Source organism: Mustela lutreola, chromosome 4, assembly GCF_030435805.1.
Source record: "Mustela lutreola isolate mMusLut2 chromosome 4, mMusLut2.pri, whole genome shotgun sequence".
NCBI lineage: Eukaryota > Metazoa > Chordata > Mammalia > Carnivora > Mustelidae > Mustela > Mustela lutreola.
Window position 1 is genome coordinate 18,378,936 of NC_081293.1, and position 23,793 is coordinate 18,402,728.

The following is a 23,793-nucleotide window of genomic DNA, read 5'->3' on the forward strand; positions in this document are numbered from 1 at the left end:
TAAAACTTTATTAACAAAACAGCCTACAGCCATGGTTTGCTCTGGGTTGGATTATATGTTCTTTGACTACAGTGATCATATCTTTCTTAGGAACCATTGTGTCTCTAGGACCAAGACTGCGTCTAACACATAGTAAGTGCCAAATAAACACTGGCAAAAAAAAAAAAAAAATCATTAGGTTAAAAACATACTTCTTGTCCTCAGCTTACCGTCTCATTTTTTGTGGAAGACCAAAACAGGAAAATGTAGAGTAAGAACAAAAAGATCCTGGATTGTGGATTCCAGGTTAGTTCTTCACTCAACATCAACTCTTTCTACCAACTTTAATGAGAGTTTATATTTCCATATCTCAAGAACTCGGTTAATTAATAATTATCTTAATTATTGAGATAGGGTTTAGGCTTAGGCTTATATTATAAAGTCACCATATTTAATGGCTTTCCAGGTTGTTTTGTGAAACTGAACTCGTGTCAGAAAACCAAAAGAAGTCCCATGAAGTTCACAAGATAAAAGATGGCAGTTGGCTGGATGACCAAGTACCCCCTCTATTCACCTTTACCTGTCACTTCTGACACATATCTCCCATGGCATGGAAGATGAATCAGACCCCCATTGCTACAATTGGCAAAATTCTAGCTGGGCTCCTAAAAGGGGTTACCTAAAGGGGTTATAGCAAGAATAGAGGCACAGTCTGAAAGTTAAGTGTTATTTGATATGGAATTTTCTCCTAAGCCAAGACTAGGGGAACTGTGGCTGGATCTTGATTTGGAACAATTTGAGACTAGTATATCAGTTAGAGTCCCAAAATAAAATGGCTGGCATATGCAGGATAGTTCAAGTATAGTTCATGTACAAAGAGATTATTCACAAAGATGTGGACAGGGCATGGGAAAACCACAAAGGATGGTACAACATCCTAAGGTTAATAAGGGAAGAGAGTAACCGCCCCTAAGCCCAAAGAGACCAGGGGAAGGAAGACTTATGTGAATCCAGAAGGGAAGAGTAATCTAGAATTAGTCACCATGTGAAGAACAGTGATCTTGTGTTGCATGACATAGCTAAATGGAGTAAACCCAACATGAGTCATGGGTCAAGATGAGAGTGGAAGTAATTTACTATCCTCACTTCCCTTTCTCTCTGATTTCCTACTGGAGCTTCTGATTGGCTGCATTGACCCATAGACCAAAGAGCAAGGATGCTTGTTGGTGTGGTCCACACATGTCAGCCTCCAGAGGCAGTGAACAGGGTGAAGGCAGTGGAGAAAAGATCTGGAGGGACAAACAGAAGATGTCCAGCACAGATGGAGCCCAAAGTTACCAAAAGCCTAGTACACTGAGCCTGTCCTCTGTGAGGGTTGTTAGGTACACCAGGGTGGCATCAGATTGATTACCCACATACTCCCATTTTTCTCCTGAATGAGATTTTCACCGTCTACAAGGAAATGAATTGAGCAATTTTCTGTTCCCTGCAGTGTAAGGAGAATCTCTTGCCAACCACTGTCATTTAGCAGATGGTAGGTGATACTGTGAGGCCTGTTTGGCTCCTTGTAAGTCAAATGTCCAGGGAAAGAGCACTGGAGTCAGGAATTCCAGCTCCGAGATCTGGCTTTGCTCCTAAGTAACTAAGTGACTGTGGGAAAGTCACTTCTCTTGGGGCTTTTCCTCATTTTCCTAATCAAAGGGAAATACCCATGGGATCTGACAACCTGTGATCAGGATCCTCAGAATCCTCTAGAAATGACTTAAAACCTCTGAAAGTTTTGCATGTGTGCATTATCAGCATTTCCTATCAAACATTTAACTACCAACTAGGCACTTAGGTACTCTGCTTAGCTTGTTCTCTGTCTCTTCTCTCTCATCCCTTCTTTCTAGAAAATCTTACTGAATTCCCCATGACAACTTTGCAGCTCATAAGTCTTTTTTCTAATTTTATCATTGAGTGACTTGCCCAAGACACATGGTTAAGAAGCAGCAGAACCTGAATTCTCTCCACCTTCTGTAGCCCTCAAGATCATGGTCTACCTACCCCATCTTCCCTTGATCCCAGAGTCAGACACACATGACTCAGGATGCCAAATGCACATTAACTGCCCCTCTAGAAGTAGCCTCAGGGCAACATGAGAGCCAATTCTTGGAGGGACAAGGTGTGAGAGTTTGAGTGTTGAGGTCCTCTCTGATGGCTATAGTGTGGGAGAGGTCAAGGAAGGATGATTCTGGACTGAGGAAATCAAGTCCTATTGAGCTGAGCCCTGGAAGTAAAGGAGACACCTTACAGAGCAAACCCAAAGGCCAGAGAGATCTTAAAGCTGAACAGGAGTGCTTCCTCTCTCACTGAAAATGATTTTTCCTGTTAGCCTTCTATAAATTTTATTGGCCCATCTGATGAAAGAAGTATTGCCCCATTCTATAGTATGGGCTCTGGAGAAGAAGTTCCCCCACCCTAAAGGGCAAAGCCATCTAAACTTTCCAGAGAGCAGAGGCAACAGAAGGTTGGTGTTCTCGGGGCTATGTGATCTGGCACATTCAAGCTGCTTGAGCCACCAGAGCTTCCTGCTGGTATTGCTGCTGGCTGCCCTGCCACCATCTGGAGAGCCTCTCCACCAGGTCTCAGCTGCCCTTTGCAAGCCAACCTGTTCTGTTGCTTACTCCAAACAGGGCAAGTGGCTGAAGAGCATCTGTGAAGCCAAGATATCCCATCTGTGAACCTCCTAAGATACTCTGGAAAAGTCCAAGAAGGACTTTTCTGACCCATCCTCTGAGCATAGTCCCTCTGAAGTCCCTTTGACCCAACATGCCGCATTTTTTTTACAGCCTGGTCAGTGGTGTCACCTACTGTAACACACCAGGGACACGATTCCCCTGAAGAAATCCCATTCCTGGGAGGAAATTATTTGCTGGCCTCTCTGCAAGGGCAGTGGTGACTCCAGAGTTGATCAACCCCGGACCTCAAGATGGGAGACTCTAGTGGGCACAGGCAGCCATTCAGCCAGGTCTCTCTCCTTTGTGTTGGCACGGCCATGACAACAGCAGACCTTGGCAGCCCTTCTGTTTGACCTGGATCACGAATGTGAAATGCTCTGCATGGCCTGGCGAGTCCTCTAGATTCCACTTTGTTCTGCCAGAGGCCTTCTCTGCACACTCCATCAATCCTTGTAATCCCCTCCTTATTGCCTGGGTACACGGATGGCTTAGCTTGCCTCCGAGCTGCCTGAAGCCTGCAGTCTGTTACCACTGCTTGTGCCAGAATCCCCAGGCTAGTCCCAGGGCAGGAGGGACTCTGAAGCTCTCCATCTGGGCGGAGAGGGACAGAAAGGGATGCTTAGCCTTGCTGTTCTGGACCGGAGAACTCTGAAGAGCTTTTTGAATAGCCCAACAGTAAGGAATCCGTTGATGGAGTATAAACCCTGCTCCTGATTTGGCCTGAGAGCCCATGCTGACATGTCAACAGGAAATTCTGGTTGCTTTGCTGAATCCCACACCTTCCTACCAATGATAGTGATGTTGAGATACCTAGGAACTTCATTTCCTCTCTCAACTTTGGTACCTGGCTACCTGAATTGCTTGCATGGGTGGGATTTCACATATAAAGGAACTGAGACACAGAGAGATGAAGGGATTCATTCAAGGTCACAGAGCCAGTCGGTGGCAGAGCCGGCAAGCCAAGGACGAAACAAGACTGGACCCGGCACTTATGATGAGCAACATGGGACTAGGGCATGGTGTGCACGTTCCCTTCAGTTCCTAACTCACCCTTGAGACGAACGTCACCCCCCTCATAATTATTGCTCTCACGAATGTCAACATATGGTTCTGGCCTTTAAGAAGTTTGCAGTCTTTTTTAATACTCTTTTTTAATACCACACTGAATTGTGTTTCTCCCACCTGTTTTGAAGACCTACCTCTTTCACATCCCCTTCCTCTGAAAGTTTCCTTCTGATTCAGAAGATGAAATCTCTGGATGCTTTACCTTGTGTTTCACTTTTTCCTATAAAGGCCAAATTCAACCAGAAACTCATGAAGTTCAACATTAAGCAGTTTCCTTCCAATTTGTCCCTTAAACCAGCTTTGACCATCCCCTCTATGAGAGGCAGTGGTAAGCACCCAAGAGAAGAGGCCCCATCCTCTAGAAATTTATCCATTTATCAAATGATCCAGAAATTTACCTTTTGCAGGAACTCTTGCAATGGGAACCAGGAGCCAGTTTCAAGAACGGTCAACGAAGGGGTGCCTGGGTGGCTCAGTGGGCTAAAGAATGGTCGATGAAGCAAGATAATAATTATTTCAAGTGAAATAACCCAAATATATATATCAATCAGAGAATGTACACATAAAGTGTGGGAAAGTAATACTATGCAGCAGTGACATCTGAGTGAGCTATAACTCTAGGTACCAATGAAGATAAACCCCAAAACATAATATAGAGTGGAAGAAGTAAGGCACAGAAAAATGTAGGTAATACATTTATATGACGTTGAAATGTAAAAAAAGCAAATAAAATAGTATTGAGTGTCCTTTATGTAGGGGGCAAAACTATAAGGCAAGACAATACAATCCACTAGCCAGGATGATGGGGTCCTTTGGGCTCAGGCAGGAGGGATAAGGATGTGTCTGAGAAGGGACATACAGGGTCCTTCTAGGGGAAAATGTTCTGTGTCTTCACTTGAGAAGTAGGGATCAAATGCCTGTCCTATTCTTTAAACTGTATACCTATTTTCATAGGTGTCTCATTCCCTAGAATGTAAGCTCCACAAAGGCAAGGATTCACCTGTTTATTGCCAGATCGTCAACATCTAGAAGGCTGCATAAACAGCCAATATTCAACACATACTTTTGAGTAAATTAATAAATTCATTATTTATGAATATTTTCATAATATACATTTTAGTAATTAATGTTTGATTTAATAAAACCCATAGACAAGACAGCTTCTGCAATAAGGTCCACAAATGCTGATGACAGACCCGAGCAGACAGAGTGAAGTGCAGGGAGGGGTGTTCGCTGTGACCAGTGTCATCTGGGGAGGACGCAGACGGACACTGAGAAGAGGGGGGAAGGGGACACTAGGCCAAAGGACCAACACAATCATTACTACTATTAACTGAAATTTTTTTTACTGTGCCAAGATCTTATTTGATTTTCACTATAAGCCATTAAGATAAATACCATTATTACCTCCATTTCACAGATGAACTCATGGCTTTCATTGAGCCAGTAAGTGGGCTTGAGGCCCTGTCGGTCTGACTCTAGCACATAGACAAGCAGAGGAGGGAATATGCAGGCACTCTTTGGTGGGAGGGGCGGGGCGGGCCTGGAGACAGGCTCCTGCTGAGCTGGGCTCACCAGGTTTTGCTCTGACCCCACTGAGCTCACTTTCCAACCAGGCCCCGCTGCCCTGAGCTTGGAGAAGACTGTCTGCAGTTCCTCTGCAGCAGAAGTGAGTGAGCGGCAGATGACCAGTAGTGAGTCACTTGCTTCTCGTTCAGCGGCGGCGGCGAAGGTGCCCGTTATCTCAACAGAGATTCCCCCTCCTGCCAAAGGCAGGTGCAGGCTGAGGAGCTGGGGTTTTGCAGCTCAGATTTCCATTTGATGCAAGCACACCACTTGAGGTCAACAGGATTGCAAACCGAGTGGCAATTTAGACCTCGCCACTGAAACTTCTGCTCATCAAAAAGAAATCCTCTTGTGTTTTCCAGGGAAAAATCATATTGATAATCAACATTATTATCGTTAAATGATGACACCACTTTCCCAGTCCCAGGTTGCATGGTTCATATAAGTGCTTTATATGAACCATGGAATTTCCACAAGGGCAGTTTGAGGCATTTAATATCTCCATTTTACTGAACAGATATCTTTTTTTTTTTTTTTAAGATTTTATTTATTTTTTTGACAGAGACATCACAAGTAGGCAGAGAGGCAGGCAGGAGAGAGGGAAAAGCAGGCTCCCTGCTGAGCAGAGAGCCCCACGCAGGGGCTTGATCCCAGGACCCTGAGATCATGACCTGAGCCAAAGGAAGAGGCTTAACCCACTGAGCCCCCCTGAACAGAGGTTTTTAATGACTTGATCAAGGCAATACAAACTATAATCCAGGTATGTAAGACTCAAATCCACATTGGCAACAGAACCTAAGATCTTAAGAACCTTACTCTACTGCCTCTTGGGCATAGCAATGCATTTAAAGGGTCAGGAAATATCTGGGAATGTGTCAAGAAAGGGCAGGGTGGCATCACCCATCATGCTTAGGACTCTGGAAACAGACCTAGTTGGGTATCCTTGGGTCACTTCAACAAGTTCTCTACCATCATCGTCTCCACCAGGTCCCAGACCTCAAGAAGATGTGAGCTTCTCTACAAGTTCATCAGATTAGCAGCACAAGCCTTAAGGCTGTGCCTCTCTTTGCCAGATTAACAAGGATGTGTGTTAAAATCCCCCCAGAGCTCACTGGGTTTCCCTCTCACATTAGCTTAAAATTGAGGCACATTTTCCCTTCATTTTACCTTAAGCTTCTATTGGCAGTGGCTCCTACTGCCTCAGATTTCAGTTTCCTTATTCCTTCCTTCACACCATCCTAATTCCTATAAGACTGGAACAGGGACTTAATGCTCTGAAACAGATCTGCAAGGCACCCAGGAGAGTTCGTGGCTTTGAAAAGTTAGAATAAAATTTAGAATAAAATGAAAAAGCAAATCAAACACTTTCTGATTTTATCTTGTTTATAACTTTGGGTTTTCTAACATCATGTCTTTCTAATGTGGACTGATTTCGAGTTATGGGACAAATGTGATTTGGAAAAAGAAATCCCATAATTAGGATATTCAAGTTCATCATACAAAAATCCTAGCCCACATCTTTAAAACCTGAAATGCTAAATTCCATTAAATTGCTTCCAATTTATATATTGGAAACAGAGCCCAGACAGACTCAAGTACAGTCCTTCTTGTACTAGGATTTATCTAGTCTCCATCCTGGGCTCAGACTAAATTGGGTCTCCTAGCCCTGCCTCCCTATGCACACAGCAACCACACCATTTATCTGGTGGCTTCACAGATGTGGTCAGCTAGCTCAAGGCATTGGCAGCTGCCTCGATTCTGGTAATTATCTCCATGTGGCTTGACCTGTGCCCTGTCATTGCTAGGACACGGAACACAGGTGACAAGAAAACGGACTGACTTGGCCTCATCCTACCTCTCTCCAGTGCCACAGAAGGCTTACAGGATGTTCTTGGTATCACATGGCAAGAAAATTGCCAAGAAGAGACCTTCAGCAATTGCTGGGAGACTCAACACTGTGATCAGCAGGAAAGCTATAAAAATGAAAGCAGAAAATCAAAAGAGAAGGTCAGACAGTAAAAACAGAGAGTCTCAAGAGAGTGAGATGAAGACTTAAAACTTGAAGATGGATGGTCCAAAAAAAAGAGGAACAATTTTAAAGACAGATAAAATTACAAGTAGAGCTACTCCTGCAAGGGGGGGGAAAAAAAGGACATTTTTCTAGTATCTAAATACTTACAATACTTTGACAGGTACAGGGTTTTGTAATGAAGTTTCCACATGTCCCCACCTCTCCCTGTATACCACTTTCCCATACATATATGAAACAAAAAGAGAAATTTGACCTTGCTGACTAAGATTTATACCTTCCTTTTGCTGTGTCTCGAGTTTCCATCTTATTCTGTTGATTCTCAGATACTTAGCTCTGCACAACCAGGAGTTGGATAATACCATTACTACTATTAATAACAATAGCAGCTAAAGTTGAGTGCTTACTGTGTACTAGGCACTGTTCTAAGTACTTGGTGAGTATGAACTCATTAATTCTTACAGGGTTAAATTTCCACTTCGGATACAGAAAAACTGTGGCATGGTCTATACTACCTGCCCAAGATCACACAGCTCCTAAGTGATGACTGTGCTCGAGAAGCTGGAGGGAAGATCAGAAGACTTAGGCAAGGAGGCTCAGGCCACAAACCAGAGGCCTGGGGGTGGTGAGGACGGAAGATGGAGAAAAGCCAAATGGGCTGGGAATCAAGGAATATTCCAGGGACGCCAGAGCAACAGCAGGTAGGAAAGAATTAGGAAGAGAAGAACTGCTTTTCAGAAACACTGCTGTAGATTATGAATTGGGCCAAATTCAATGCTCTTCAAGGGACACAGGTAAAAGTTGAGCTTCCTATTATAATATTCTATGTTTTAGACTGGGTTCTCAGATTACAGCTCTGCAGAGACTGAGACATTTAAGGACCCAGCCTTTGTGATGGATGGATCACAACGGTCCATCGTGCTTCATGGTTTCACGTATGTGATCTCACCAGTTAAGCACAATCTCACGAGGATAAAGCATAGTGGTGATGTGCATTTGCAGGGAGACAGCGGGGAGGAACGAAGTGGCTCCAGACAGCTCAGAAACAAGATGGCTCCTCTGGCAATTAAACCATGAAATCAACAAACAACGGATTCCTTTAAGAAATAATTACAGGGCACCTACTATATGGCAGGAACTGTTCTACACAATGGGATACAGCAGTGAACAAAACAAACTTTTTCTGGAGCTTACATTCTCGGAAGAAAGAAAATAAGCAAAGAAATGTGTAAATATGTAGATGTCAGTTAGGAGCTGATCCAGTGCCTGTCAGCAAAGACAGGCAAAGTCATCCTAAGAAGAATGGACATCTCCGAGCTCTACAAGCTCCCACTTTCACCTCCAGGACTGAAGGTGATATCCACTCAGGCTCAAGGGGGTTGGGAAGTTATAAAAGAATGGAAAAGGGAGAGCTACAAGAGCCCAATACAAGCAGAGCCCATAAAAAAAAAAAAAAAAAATACTGTAAGAGAAACATATTTCAAACCAAGCTCTACTCCTTCCCAGCTGTGTGACTTTGGGCCAGTTACTTACTTTCTCTGTAGTTTAGCTCCCTCGACTGTAATAATACTGCCTGCATGTTAGGTTTGCCGTATTCATTTAAAAAGTTCCTATAAAGCGTCTGCTGTAGTAACTGTTGCTCACTGTTCAAAGTATGCCGCATCCCTACTGATGAAGCTGTTGGTTGCAGAGAAACGGTGAAATTCGTCAAGTTAACTGCAAAGACTGACTAACATGTATGACAAGAACTCAGCTTGGCGACAGCAGTCCTTAATGTTGATCACAATCCCCAAACACTTAAGTTGAGGGCTGGTGCAGAGCTCAGCATAGCCATAAAGTGCCATCCAGAGGTACCAGACTCAGTCTGTCTATACACTTCTCTACATTCAAAAGTCTTATTTAAGTTTCTTTTTAACCAAAAGAGGCACCAGTAGTCATTACCAAGCACTCACTAGGTGTCAGCGCTAAACCCATGTTCAAGAGAATATAAGGGCAAAAGGGAACAAAAGGTCAAACTTAGTTTCCTGCCTCAAGAAGCACACTGCCTACTGTAAGATGTACATGAAATCTTGGATCAAAAATCTCAAAGCAGGGCCACCTGGGTGGCCACCTGGGTGGGTTAAGCATCTGCCTTCAGCTCAGGTCCTGATCTCAGGTTCCTGGGATCCAGGCCTGTGTGAGGCTTCCTGCTCCGCAGGGGTCTGCTTCTCCTTCTCCCTCTGCCTGCAGCTCCTCCTGCTTGTGCGCTCGCTCGCTCTCTGTCTCTCTAATACATAAAATCTCTTTTAAAAAAAATCCCAAAGCAGCGTAAGGGCAAGGGGTTCCCCCTAAACACCACAGATGAGAATAAGAAAGACGTTCCCTTGAGAGGAGGCTGCATCATAGGAGGCTGACGGGAGCGTGCTTCCATGGAGGACCTCTTGTGTCCCAGCCACCAAATCACACATTCTCACTTATTCCTCCCAAGCCCCGCTGGGAGAGATTCTTACACCCATTTTATAGATGAGAACACTCAGCTTCAAAGCAGTTGAATGATTTGTTCGAAGTCATCCAGTTATCCAGAGACCGCCCACAATACAATTCATGTCTGGCCTGGAACCCTTTGTTACTTTCCCAGTCACAAGGAGGCAACATGCGGTCAAGGTCAAGAGTCTGGTGGGATCCGGGGACAGAGCTGGGATTTGAACTCACCTAACTATGTGATTTAGGCAAATTATATCATCTTCTTGTGCCTGTTCTCTCAGACACAAACTATTTTTTCATGACTGTATCTCTCGTACAACATTGCTGGAATTCAATGACATAATCCTTGCTCAGTGCCTACGTGGTACTCAGTAAGTGTTGTCTGTGACTTCAAATAAGATGACACCCTTTCTTAGTTCCTCTTCCCACTGGGACTTGTAATGACAGATTTTTTTGGCTTCTGAATATAACTTATTACCCAAACACCCAGTTTGCTTACAGCAGGGACTGGAACTGAATCAGCATCACCAGCCAGATTACCAGTTTTTCACAAATGTCTCATTCTCCACTGTCCCCAACTCCCCCACCACCCTGATCACCTGCTCGGCATGGCGTCCCCACCCCCGGGTTACCCTGATGCTCTTCTCAGGGGAGGACCGGAGAAAGCAATCAGTGTCTATATTATTTCTGAACTAGGGAGTGTTTAAGCTGAGGATTTAGGAAAAAACAAAAACAAAAACAGATTTCCTGAATCAGCAAAGATTTATGCTAAATAATCCTTTTACAAAACAACCCACTGAGAAAGGAGAGCTTCACCGTGGCAGTTTAAGCAATATCGTGGGGGAAGAGACAAGTTATATTCTGTCTCATTATCCGACTCTCAGTACTTCGGGAAGTCTCCATGCTGCCAGCCAGACTTTTAGCAGAATTGCAAAACAGCTCTTTGTAAAGGTCTATCAGATATCATTGATCCATTTAGAAAATATCTACTGAGCACCTACTATGTGCCTTGATAGGCATCTGGGTAATGATGTACACCGGTAATGAGGACAGAGTAACAAAAACAACCAAACAACAAAAACACATCATGCCGTCCTTCCTCCTGAAGCTTACATTCTGTATTATCTATTGCTCCATAGGAAGTCGTACCAAAATTTATCGGCTTAGAGAAATAACCATTTGCTTTAAATTCTGTAGGTTAGCAGTTTGGGCTGGGCTCGGCTGGGCTGTTCTGTCTGTCTCATCTGGGGTCACTCACGTCACTGCAGTCATCTGGTGCCTCGACTGGGGCAGTGTGTTTGGAGATGGCCTGACCCGCCGCGGCAGGGGGTGATATAGCTATCAGCTGTCTGATCTCAGGGACAGCTTCGGTCTGCTCCACAGAGCCTCTCTGCCTCCAGTCAGGCTCGCCTCAGAAGCTGTACAAAGTTATGTCTATAATACTCAATAGGTCGAAGCCAGTCACAAGGCCATTCCAATGTAAGGGGTACCCCATCTCTTGATGGGAAATGCTTCAAAGATACATGCAACTTGAATGTATATAGCTTGGGAAGAAATTTGTTGTCTCCCCTCTTTTTTTTTTCTCCCAATTTACTGTATCTGTCAGTAGCTGAGACAAACAGCAAATATATAACAATGTTTAGGCAGAAGTTTTCAAATCCAGTTCTACATTAAGAATTCCCTAGAGGAGGGACGTCTGGGTGGCTCAGTTGGTTAAGCGGCTGCCTTCGGCTCGGGACATGATCCCAGAGTCCTGGGATCGAGTCCCACATAGGACTCTCTGCTCGGCGGGGAGCCTGCTTCTCCCTCTGCCTCTGCCTGCCACTCTGTCTGCCTGTGCTTGCTCTCTCTCCCTCTCTCTGACAAATAAATAAATAAAATCTTTAAAAAAAAAAAATGCCAGATCCTCCACCACAGACCACTTAAACCCAGGATTGGGACTAGGGAATTCACAGGATTGACCAGTTCCCCAGATGATTCTAAGTTGCAGCTGAGTTTGAGAATCCGTGGTTAAGGTGCGCTGAAGGAAACATAAGGAAGGATGGGCGATTCTAGAACAATGAGAGAGCTGTAAGACCTGCAGGCAAGGAAAGACTTTCTGAGGAAATGCTTGAGCTAAGATCTAAATGAAGCCTGAGAGCTTTGCCGCCACCAGAAGCAGAGAGGGAAGAACCAGGACAGAGGGAAAGAACGGGCTGGGGCAGCAGGGGCAGACTTGGTAGAAGAAGTGTTGGAAGAGTGTCCCACACCACAGAGGCGGTATTTCAGAGGAATGTTCTATCGCTTTCCTGAAGTCAAGTCCTTACAGGATGATCACGTCACTCGGTTTTTGTAAAGAGGCGACGCAATAAATAATTAACTGAAGAATACGCTGTGGAAAAATACAACTTCTAAAAAAGATTTTTTTTTAAAAAGAGAGCTCTTTTTTAGTTCAATCTCAGTCTCTAGGAAATGGGAAACAAAGCTGGAGGGGAGGAAATGGGCAATAGGGGAAAACAAACAATAAGAAAAAGCATGGCTTTAGAGGAGACAAGTGTAGGAAAAAAAAATTAATTCTTGAGAGTTTGCCAGGGATGGGTACTCTGTTTCGCTAGAGCGAATGCAAGCCCTGACAGCAAAAGCTGGTTAGAAGCTGAGAGAAGATGGGGACGTGGGGACTCCTGCTCCCGCTTCACTTCCCCGTCTTCCCTCCTCCCAGCGTTCCTTGCCAGCCCCCCGGCCCTGCTTAGTCTGTCCTTGTCAGGGCGCCATGATGACCTGCCAGGGAGATCTTGGGCATCTTAACGATCCAACCCCCTCCTCCAACAAAATGGCTGACTAACTGCCGAGATTGTAGCTTCCCTGGAAGAAGCCAGCTGGGTGCGGAGTTGTTACTTCCCTCCCCAGCATCTGCGCCCTCCCTGGAGGCAGCCGCCAGCAGCCCCGGGGGAGCGATCCGAGAAAGTAACGAGAAAGCACTCTGGCCCAACTCCCAGGGACGGTGCCCCCAGCAAGAAGGAATCCTGTTGGAGAAGAGGAAACTAAGGCCCAAACAAGGAATTCCAAACCCACCAAGAGCTGGCTACCAACTGAGAAATGGTCAGCGTCCCCTCCCTGAAACTACATGCATGCGGATTCCACCAACCTCTTCTCTGCTTGCGTGGGACCCAAGTCTTCCAGAGTTTTCCACGCCACTGCCAGCTGCCAGCCCACAGCCTCCCTGGCCAGGCCCCTGCCTAAGGGCCCTGAGGCCCGCACCAGAATGTCTGCTAAATGGGCAGAGCCCCAGGGCCTTCTCCAAGCCACTGACTCAGAGTCTTCAGGGTGGGGACCTTGGGCTGCTCATTTTACACGCGCTCCTCAGGTAATGCTGTGCCACGTTAAAAATCACAAACTTAAAAAAAAAAAAAAAAAATCACAAACTTCAGTGAAAACCTACATGCAATTCTCCACCCCCCGGCAACCAAAAGCATTTCTCTTTCAGCAGCCTGGTAGGAAATCTCAGACCCCAAATGCTTCTCTGGAACATATCACTAAACAGGAAGCCCCAGAATGAGACTGTGAGCCCCAACTCTGGCAGAAACAAGGTATTTTCCCGAAGAAGTACTTTTAATAAGCTTGGAACACCATTTACTCTGTGGCTGTGGTCCGTACAGACTGCCGCAGCCTCCCAGCTTCCCATGGATGCGAAGGATCTTACGAAACTTGATTGAGGAGACCCTCCATAACCAGGGTCTTAGCTGGCTTGAGCCCTTTCCCCAGATATGGGCCTTGACGTTGTTGTTGGAAATCTCAGAACACAGTTCTGGGAGAGGAGAGAAGCAAGACCCTGGCAAGAAAGCAAGACATTTCATAGGTGAAGAGTTTGGGATCCAGACAAATCTGTTAGAGAGGCAGACTTTAATGAGGTAGGGTGTGCTGATGGTGGTGAGAAATGAGGAAGAGACAGAGGGCCAGAGAGACAGGCAGGGCCCCCGAGGAAGCCCCACTCCATCCCCAGGGCATTTGAGTTCTTTTTTTTTTTTTTTTCCTTTTTCCCCCCACGTGCCTAGTTTCTCTCTCCCCTCTCTCCTTTCCCTTGGCGCTCTTCCTTTGGAGTTCCTTTTCCTTGAGTCTCTCTTCCCCTCCCACTTTCTATTCCTTTCTCTTTCTCTCTGTCTCCTTTTTTCTTCTTTTCCTCCTTCCCTTCCCCTCACCTTTCTCTTCCACTTTGCCACAACCATAGGGCAGGTGTCCACTCTATGGACAGGCGTCTGCTCTGTGCCCAGCCCCATGGAGAACACCGAAGAAAGAGGAACACACTATCAGCGGCCTCTTGGAGCTCCCAACTCATGGAGAAGATCCAAAGAACAAGGCAACGACAATTCAGTTTCAGGCAGTAAAGGGCAGAACACTGAAACAGGCATCTAATCCAGGCTGCAGTCCAAGGAAGTGACGTGGAAGCAGACACTTAAGAGGGGAAGGTGCAGTAACGCAGCAAAGGGCCTGGGAAGGTGTAGGGAGTGCTCCAGCGTGGTACAAATTCCTCATTCACCAGAAACATGGCACCTCTGAGGGACTGTGAGGGTCCAGGCCTTCCATGCCTAGTTGTGTAGGTTGCGTCCTGCACAAGGGCACTGGGCCAAGGAGCAAGGGCTGAGGGCTGCCGGGGCATAAGTCTGCCCTTCACACACGGAGTCTCCTGTATTTGGCTCCATATGGACAGGACTATCAAGCCTGTCCATCGTTACTCTTCTTCACGGTGGATCAACAAACCACTTGGACAAGAACAATAAAGCAAGAGCTTCCCTAGAAGCATCTTTCTCTGTTGGCTTGTTCAGGGAGGTTGCATGATATTGTCAGCCTCTGCCTGGTTGGAGGCTCACCAGATCTAACCAAATCTTGAACTGCCTCCCCAAGACTTTATCCTGACTGGGTGCATTCGGCACCCCTGCCTTCAGATAAGCCTCGTTTCCCTGAAGTCATCCATGCCCTTGGGTAGGACTGCATGGAAATATTTTGTTTTCTAATATTTCCAGCCAACATTTACCCAGTGATGCCTCATTACCATTTAGAGAACAACCTTCACAATGTATACTGGGAATCATTACTTATTCTCCCCCTCAGAAAGAGGAGGTGTTGTGATACACTGCATTCTTTTTTAGAGTTTGGCTCCATGTCTGATCCAAAGGCAATTTAAACAGAAGTGTTTAAGAGACATTTGCATACTTTCCTAATAATTTCACTGGCCAGAGAAATGATTCTCAGCTGCAACAATGGCCTCAAGGCACCAGTAGTACCCTCCTTCAACTTCAGAACTAAAACCACAGGGAAAACAAAAGGTTGCCTCTCAACACCTTTTTCTTCTACAGCTGAACCCGAAGACAGACCTTGCTCTGACTGGAATAGTATCGACTCAACCTTGCCCACCAGGGCTCTTTAAAGGAAGGGCTATGTGGCAGCAGAGGTGGGATTCTGAAATATTTAAGAAAATTACTATACACTGTTATCTTTGAGGAAGATGTTTTGCAATGTTTTAAACTTCCTCTTCTTTGTACAGAAGGGCTGACTTGTTTGCAATTAGAATAAATGAGGAAAGATATTTGTAAATTTCAAAATCTGCACTATCCTCCAAATAGGTGGAAAGGTATTTTTGCCCTCTAGCAGAGAAGCCTGGTGAGAGAGCTTACTGGGGCAGCAGCCTGTCCCCAACAAGGGAGACATCCTAGGCCCCAAACATGGTGGAATACCGTAAACACAGAGACTAAGAGACCCAGAGGGTTCTCTTTCTTGCTCAAAGTCTGATTTTAGAGATGAGAAAATGGCAACTCGGGGGAGACAAGGGACTTTTCCAAGTCATGTGGCAAGTCAGCAGCACTGCTGAGAGGTGCCCCAGAATGACCTAATCTCCTCCAAAGGTCTTACTTCAGCACCAGGATTTACCGTCTTTTATTCCATTAGCTCATAAGGGCTCAGTGCTACGTGGACCCCGAAAAAGTAAAGGATAGAGCCCCACACACAAAGAGCTTTTGATTTTTCTAATTATCGTGAGATAACATCATCACTCTTTCTGAGCTAGCCCACTGAGGAGAACCCTTTAGATGGTATTTAACGCAACATCTTCCTTTTCAACAAAGGAAGAAGCTTAATTCGCTTCTACTCTTTCCTTAACATTTACTGGGATCAGTGGGAAATAATGGTTTTAAGTATGGAGAACAGAAGCTGCCAGAGAAGTACTTTCTTCTCTCTGTAACGAACCAGAAATAGGCAGTAAACCGTGCGTGTGTCCGTGCACAAGAGTGGTGTGGTATGATGCATGTGTGTGTGTGTGTGTGTGTGTGTCTAATTTTAGGCTGAAACAGCACATATCTAACACATGCATGGATATTCATACTAGACTGGGCTCAAATATCAGCTCGACAACATCTGCCATGTGACCTCAGCCGCCTTCCTTAGCATCGGGTTCCTCTTGTCTGAAGTGGGAATCACAACCTCACAGTCCCTGACATGGAGCCTGGGTGTGAAGATTGAGCAAAGCAGAGAATGGGAAGTCCCTGCATCCTGTGGGCAAGGGAGAGGTCAGCTTGTCTTTTAGGGGAGTGGAGAAAGGAGTTCTATACTTTCTATTTTCCCATATTCTTTAAATTCCTAGGATTAAGATGTTTTCCATTGTGAAACAGAAGGGAAGAGACAGGAGAGAGACTTTATTAAGGATGAAAAATGGTTACAATTTTGAATGCAGCCTTGTTGACAGAATGTGAGTATGTTTTCAGAATAATTAACAGGAAAGCCAGGACTGAGGAAATTAATGACTATTGGTACAACTGCCTTCCAAATGGCAACCTCGAAACTGATGCACAGTGAGGCCTCGGTTTCTCAGTGAGGTCAGGGAAGGCCTCTGTCGATCAGTTGCTTGCTGCCCTGGGAGACTGAGGAAGTGATTCTGTCCATCATAATAATATCTTCCAAAGGTGGGAATGAATATTTGTGAAGCCCCAACCATGTGCTTGCCGATACCAGCTGCTTTTGTATGTACAAATTTAAATATCTTATTGATCTTATAAATTAGGTATAATTAACTCTGCTTTACAGATGAGGGCATTCAGGGCTGAGAACTTAACTTGCCTGAGGATACACATTTGGAAACTGACAGTCATTCATAACCCAAACCTGCCTAACTCCAAAGCTTATGCCCTTCCTTCTCTATGAGACCACCTTCCACAAAGTGGAAGGAGGTTGGCTTAGGACACTCGAGGCCAGGGTCTCACTTTATTGATTTGTCCATTTGCCCTAGGTTTGAGAACCACCATTTAGGAGCCGAGTGAATTTGGCAAGTTACTAACCTATCTGATTTCCTCCTCAATTTCTGCATCTCTAAGCATTCTGTGATTTTTCAAGACACTGCCCCCACCTTACAGGGATACTTAGAGGTTTAGAATCTATATGTCATCTACCCTCACTCAGAATGTGGCCAGAGCCTAACTTCACTGAGTAAAGAATGAGTGGAGATGCATATAGGAAAGTTCATGTGTCCCTGGATAGAGAAAATAAAACTCAAGTTCCATATTATTTCCTTGCTTCAGGGTCAGTGAGGTCCTTCCCCACTCAAATGGAGTTAAGCCATCCTTTCCTGTTCGCAACCGTCTTTGTCCAAGTTTTCTAGAGGATCCTATCCACAGGAGGCCAAGAGAACTGGAAGAAAAAAAAAAAAAAGCCAAAACAAAACAAAACAAACAAACAAAAAACATGGCCAAGAGCCTGGTAACCCTCCAGATCCAAGATTTCATAAACAGTAGCAAACTTGAGAGGAGATAAAGATACAACTGAATTCAGTCCTCGTGGAAACCAAAGAGAGAAGCCCCAAACGTCAAGGGACTCCCAATTCTAACCAGCAGCTGAGAAGTTATAGCAGCTATGGGAGGATGGAAACAGCATGGACTTCGGAGACCATGGGCTTGAATTTCAACTCCAAAGTGACTGGCTGAGTAACCTTAGGCAAGGACTCTTCTAAGAGGCAACCTTCCTTAGGGAATCCTCATTGGTCTGGCTAAAAATTTCTCAGAACTGCATGGTCTGTACTCTTTTGTCTAAGTCCTCCCCTTCTTCCCTCTCCTTTCTTAGATGTCAGCCACAAAGGTCTTTCCGGTCCTCTGCTGCCCCTTCCCTCTTGATTCTTCATAGTTCTTTCCTCCCTCAAATCTCCTGCACATCTGATCCCATCTTAGTATCTGCTTCTCAGAAGACCTGCATGGGCCCAGGGTACTAGAAGTGGTTTGAGAAAACTTGAGGATGGGTACATTTACTGGTAATGAGTGGGACATGAGACAAGAAGAGTTTTAGCCACAAGGTGGTTGCCATACAGCTGAAAAAATTCACTGAAACAACCTGAGAAGTCATGTGAATGGAGGGAAACATTCCTTACCAATATGATCACTCAGGTACTTTGAAGACATGGAGAAACCAAGTATAAAATGATAGCAGAGTTGGCCAGATGCTGGTCAGTTGTACTGATGCTCCACAGAGAGATAAAGAGAAACTAAAGTTGGTCAACCACAGCTAAAGGCTGAGTGTAAGACCCAGTTTAAGAGTGAAAGAGCAAGAGATCTACTTGGCAGCTTAATGGAGCTTCTTATCTACTGCAAGGAAGTGTAGACAATGACACTCCCTTACAGTTTTGCCCTAGGCCTGCATTAATTCTTTTCCCCTCTATAATAATATAGCCCAGTTATAGTCCTCTAAGATCTAGAGGTCTAGACCTTGTGGATATCCTACAGGATGTCCCATCGATCCATTACACTTGAAGCCACTGCCTGAGCAGTACAAACAAGAAGTGGCACCTTGGTAAGTTACATCGCTAAGGAGGATAAGAGAGAAAACTTTTGAATTTCAGGGATCTCTCATTTCAGAAAGGTTTCTAGGGACCTGTTGATCAGGGGTATAAGAGGATATCCCCCAAAGCAAAAGACAAATGGCTGCATCTTGCATCCCCTACCCCCAAAGAAGCACAGCATCTGGTAGACCTCTTTGAGTTATGGAGGAAGCACATAGTCCCCAGCATTTAGTGCTGTAGTGCTTTGGGTTTTAACTGTCAGTAGGTAGCTAGTGTAGGGGTGTAATACCTCACTCAAATGAAGAGATTCTCTTTTTTGAGGCTCAGTTTTAGACATCATAAGGTTTGCCTAGCTTTAATTCAATGCTACTTACTTTTAATCTGTAGTTCTTGAAGGGTCCTACGTGAGGGCCTTGAGTAATTTCCAGGATCCTTTATCCTTTGGAATACTGAAGTTTATTATTATTATTATTATTATTATTTTATCTCATTTGTAGTGTGGGGTTGCTAGAAGTGCCACTTAGCCTTTCAACCACTCTGCTCGTTTCTATATGTCAGACTCGCCTTACTGCATCTGGGCCCCTCAAGTTCTGGTAAATTTGGGATCTCCCCAGTGCTTGCTTGCTTGCTTTCTTTCTTTCTTTCTTTCTTTCTTTCTTTTTCTTTTTTTCTTTATTTGACAGAGAGAGAGAGATCACAAATAGACAGAGGCGGGGGAGGGAAGCAGGCTCCCTGCTCAGCAGGGAGCCCGATGCACGGCTCGATCCCAGGACCCTGAGATCATGACCTGAACCAAAGTCAGAGGCTTAACACACTGATCCACCCAGGTGACCCTCCCCAGTACTTTCAAGTATATTTCCAAATTTTACCCAACCTTCTCCACCATTCTTGGTGAGAATATTGATCTGCTATAAATCATCTAAATACCCATATCATATTTATTTTTTATGATCTAAAACCTTTAGTAAAAAATCCACACCAGGGACGCCTGAGTGGCGCAGTCAGTCAAGCGTCTGTCTTCGGCTCAGGTCATGATCCCAGGGTCCTGGGATAGAGTCTCACATTAGGCTCCCTGCTCCGTTGGTCCCTGCTCTATACTGGGAGGGCACAGCCTCTTATGGCCATCCATAAGTCTTTGCTCTAGGACTCCAAAAAAGAACTCTACACTGAGCCACAGCAGTATATCTGATATTAAAAAAGAACTTAAGTGCCCAACATAGAACAGACTATGTAAGATCAAAAGCTCCCTGTGGTTCCTATATGATACACACACACACACCACTCACTCACTATATACAGGGGCTGCTAACCCTGAAGGAGTTGGAAAAGCAGATGCTTAGAATACATAGTTAATTAACACAATGTATAATATCTTTCTTGAAATCTGTAATGTCTGTCAAGAGTATAATCTTCCTGATTATAAGACAAAATTGCTTTTGTAATACCGTAATCTGATTAAGTAGCTCAGTGCTTGGCATATAGTACTCATTCAGTAAATCTTAACTGTATTTTGGGAAGAACAAAGAAAAGAAAGAGAAGAGGCAACTTTAAGGGAAAGTTCCCTTTAAAGATGCAATAATATAAAAATAAACCACAATGATCAAAGATTCCTGAATCTGAATGTGCATGTGCTGTGTGTAATCAATCGTCAGTCTACTCCTGAGTAGAAATCAAGCATTTCTGAAACTTAGCAGTTTGTTCATTTTCCGTTCTTCACTTTTTATATTCCTCTCTCCCAGTGGAAAGGGGGAATGTAAATCTTCTCATATTAGCGGCTCCTGGTCTCTTTGGGTTTCATGTGGTATTGAGTGGATTGTCAAAATAAAAATCCAAAGAGGGACTAGGGTATTGGTTTATGTGAAGTCACTGTAATATTCAAATGAAAGCTACAAATCAGCTATGTAAATGAGCCTGTACCCAGGGCAGAATTGCAATCAAACAGCCTGCAGAAGGAAACTTAATAAGCCCTGCCTCTCCTTCTATTACCTTGTGAGTAAGTTTCCTGAGAGTCAGGGTCTTGTGAGGGCACCGAGTGAGCGTAGCCTCAGGCATTCCACTGGCTGTCACAGAACTGTACTGGGACCTGGCAGCTCTCTGAAGTTCCAGGAAGGGCTGAGCAGTTTGCATCTGTGTCTCCATCAAAAGGCATTAAATATGCATTTGATCAAGATAGTAGTTAGGAATGAAGCACCTATAGGGGAAATTTGCTTGAAATTATAGTCCTATGTAACTCCTTCCCCTCTGAAATGGCTTTGGGACCAACATGCTTACAAGAGAGTTGGTTTAAAGAATGGGAAATCATCCAGATTTGGGGGAAGGAATAGACCAAAAGTCAAAGTTAGTGACCAAAACTGGGATGCAGTCCTGCCCATGGAATTTAATTTTACCATTTGTTGGTGGTCACAGGATCATAGAAGCCAAGCAGCAGTACCTCCCAGTTTGCCCAAGATAGTTTGGTTTTAAACCTATTGTTCCAATATGATTGTTACTAGCACCAACTTTCATTCTTACATGTGTCCTGGTTAGGATGGTCAACTATAAGGCCATCCTACAAAGTAAGGATCTTCAAAATCATTCACCTTTCAGGTAAGTCAAACCCTAAGTCTAGTAGCATAGGGACTGTCACTTCTCATAGCCCAGCTCTGTGTCCATTCATGGTGAGGCTGGTAAGTTTCCTGTCCCTAGAATGATTCAAGCAAAGTAGATAAGGAGACGAGGTAAAGGGGATTCAGCCAGCAACAGAGACCAGACAGTGGTTTTATGGGTTTCCTTCTTCCCCCAACATTCTGCAAGAATCAGAGATTTAGCAAGAAACAGATCCAGAGTGGAAATAGTTGCTCAAGTTTCTGCAAGACTATGCCAGCTGGAGAAGAGTCCTGAGTGCAAGTTTCCTCCCCTTCTTTACTAGATACTGATCAGGAGAGAGGAAGTGAGAAGGAGGTAAAAAGTGAGAGCAGTTACAAATAGGATGTGCCCACCCTTACTATACCCAACCCAGGCTCTAGCTTGGAATCCAAGATCTGCAAATTCTTGCTAGATGCAAAAATTCAAGTATGTGTCAACATCTAGGAGTTTGTTTTAGCCGGATAGGGGCAGGCTTTGCTGGAGTATGAAGCAAAATTTCAGTGGCTGAAACAACAAGTTTATTTTCCTCTCTGCCACACTTTCCACTGGGTATTGGCTGGGCACTCTTGCTCATGTTCTACTTACTCAGGCACTCCATAGTTTCACAGTTACTGAAATTGGAAAAGGGGCATGTGGCGACTTACCCATTAGCTCTGGAAGTTCCTGCCAGCCATGGCACACATCACCTCTGCATTTCACCAGCCACAGAAGTTACATGCACGGGGATATGCCCAATTTCTCATGGAAGTCCAGGAACAGGAAAGACATGGAGGATGGCACCAACTATAGGTCTATGGGAAAGAGTCTACAGAGGGCATGCCAAAGTGCCTGGTACACAGCAGGAGCCAAGCATGTGCCACCTCCCTCTAGAGAAATGTCCCTGCCCTTTGGAGTCCTTTCCTCCCCCACCACCTTCCTTTTGAAGGAAACCACGATGTGGAGATGACTTAGCCTGGAGACACAGAAGGGAGGACTCCTGAGTATCCTCAGACAGATGAAGAGCTCTGCTGGGCATCGTATAGGCCAGGACCTCCTCATCCTAGTCTGGCCTGAGCACATCTGAACAGTAGCAGCAGCAAAGCTAATATTTACTTACACGGCCCTTCTCATGTGCCAAGCCCTGTTTTAAGTGCACCACCATGCATTTAATCCTCACAACAGCTTTTTGAGATAGTCAGTATCCTCTTTTTACAGATGAGAAAGCTCGGGCAAAAAGAGATACAGTAACTTCTCTGAGGTCCATGGTTATTAAGTGTCCAGGCTGGAATACGAACCCCAGGCCTTCCGTTCCAGTCCACGTTCATTGCCTGTGCACCAGACAGACTGGTTGGAGAATCAAGACATACATGTCTTGGTGCCATTCGAGGCCATCGGCTGACAAGAGATGCTGTTGTGCAACAACAGGATCTGATGGCGTAGCGTGTGCTAGAATGTTGTTCCCCAGGGAATGAAACTCCTGGAGGCTTTGGAAGTGATCCTAGCGATTCCTTAAGAGCATTAAATAGCACTGAATCCCACTGTGGTACGCATTTCCTTTTCATTGTTTTCTTCTCTTTGTTTCCCAAACTTTCTGATTATGTCAGAAAGAAAGCTTGGATGTCAAGGCCATCCTAGAACTAACCAGAGCTTGTTAATCTCACTTTGAAGGAAGAAAAAGGCTTCTGCAGTCAACAACATCCACTGAGAATGAAAGGATATCATTTTGCTTGCACTGTATTTATTTTTATAGCAATTTTCTATTATTGGAAGGGGATGCTAGATTTCCACTTATGACAGTGATATAGTTTCATTTGAAAACACTTGTTGAAGTTAAAAAAAAAAAAAAAGTGAGCCGGTATGGAAAATGAAAATCAAATAGCATGGATGGTATTCAGACATGCCCCAAATGGTACAAGTATTGAGTCCAAAACTTGAATTTGGGAAACAATATTCTCGACAGATGGGTTTGCAGAGCAGCAAGCTGGACTTAGGGTAGATGGTAAAAAATTATTTTCCCTCATGTTAGCTGCTACTTGGTGGTCAATAAACAAAACAATAAGAATCTCCTCTTTCCCAACTTTGACACATGTTCAAGTGTCTCCAAGCCTTACAGATGTACAATAAAATGAGCCTGAAAGGAAACAGTGCAATGAAACACAGAGAGCGTTGCATCAGGCAGGGGGAGAAGTAGACTTAGATCAGTAACTAGTCACCGTATGACCGCGAATGAATTTCCTACTGACCCAGAGCCTCCAAGCCATCAACTACAAATGTGGAGAAATAAAATCTATGTCCCGGGGTTCTTGAGATTATTAAGTGAAATCATGGGGAAAATACTACCTGCTTCTCCTAGCTGGGTGTTGTGCAGATCAAGCATTCATCCACACTTTTTAAGACGCCTACCACATACTGGGCAGTCAGAAGACAGCATCAGCTTTTGCCCCTGCAGAGCTGGGTCGAGTGGGAATTTACACTGACAGCAGCACTAAGAGAAACAAAACCATGGAACAGCCATGTAGGGAGGATTCACCAGAGGTCGGGTGTGGAGCAAAGGGTCATACAAGCATGATCTCATTTCA

At 44.7% G+C, this 23,793-nt stretch overlaps 1 long non-coding RNA gene across 2 annotated transcripts in view; it reads right to left on the reverse strand.

Annotated features, from left to right (window-relative positions):
* LOC131830692 (uncharacterized) overlaps positions 1-23,793 on the reverse strand; it is an 85,709-nt gene that overhangs the window by 35,154 nt on the left and 26,762 nt on the right. For both annotated transcript variants that reach the window (XR_009353304.1, XR_009353308.1), the window contains exons 9-11: positions 20,597-23,699; positions 4,163-4,244; positions 3,899-3,984 (exon numbers count right to left, since the gene is read on the reverse strand). This is a non-coding gene — a long non-coding RNA (uncharacterized LOC131830692). The remainder of the gene's footprint in view (positions 1-3,898; positions 3,985-4,162; positions 4,245-20,596; positions 23,700-23,793) is intronic.